The sequence below is a fragment of the Hyaena hyaena genome, unplaced genomic scaffold (genome assembly GCF_003009895.1).
Source record: "Hyaena hyaena isolate Hyena2069 unplaced genomic scaffold, ASM300989v1 scaffold_1264, whole genome shotgun sequence".
In the NCBI taxonomy this organism is placed as follows: domain Eukaryota; kingdom Metazoa; phylum Chordata; class Mammalia; order Carnivora; family Hyaenidae; genus Hyaena; species Hyaena hyaena.
In genome coordinates this window covers 11,761-12,600 of record NW_024081899.1, presented here as the reverse complement: position 1 = coordinate 12,600, position 840 = coordinate 11,761, and positions in this window count along the sequence as shown.

Genomic DNA, 840 nt, shown 5'->3' with positions numbered 1-840 from the left:
TGGGAAAACTGGACAGCAACATGCCAAAAATGATACTGGACCACATTCCTGTACCATAAACACACACACACACACACACACACACACACACACACGAAATTTTAAAGAGTTAAAGTCCTAAATGGGAGACCTGAAACCATAAAAATCCTAGAAAAAACAACAACAGCAGTAACTTCACTGACATCAGCCATAGCAAATTCTTTCTAGATATGTCTCTTGAGGCAAGGGAAAAACAGCAGCAGAAATAAACTTTGGGACTACGTCAAAAGAAAAAGTTCTCCACAGTGAAGGAAACAATCAACAAAACTGAAAGACAATCTTCTGAATGGGAGAAGATATATACAAAGAACATGTCTGATAAAAAGTTAGTATCCAGAAAATATAAAGAACTTCTACATCTCAACACTTAAGAAAACAAATAATCCAATTAAAAAAATAGAAGACATGAACAGACATTTTTCCAAAGAAGACATTCATATGGGTAACAGACACATGAAAAGATGCTCAACATCACTTATCATCAGGAAAATGCAAATCAAAACTACAATGAGATATTACTGCACACCAGTCAGAATGGCCATGTCAAAAACAGAAGAAAGAATAGGAGTTGTGAGAATGTGGACAAAAAGGAACCTTTTGCACTGTTGGTAGGAAGGCAAAGCAAAGCAGTGCAGCTACTCTGGAAAGCACTGTGGAGGTTTTTCAGAAAAATTAAAAATAGTACTACCTTATGATCCAGCAATCACACTACTTGGCATTTACCCAAGGAATATAAGAACACTAAATCAAAGGAATACATGCCCCCCTGTGTTTATAGAATTATTTTTTAAGGTTTATTTA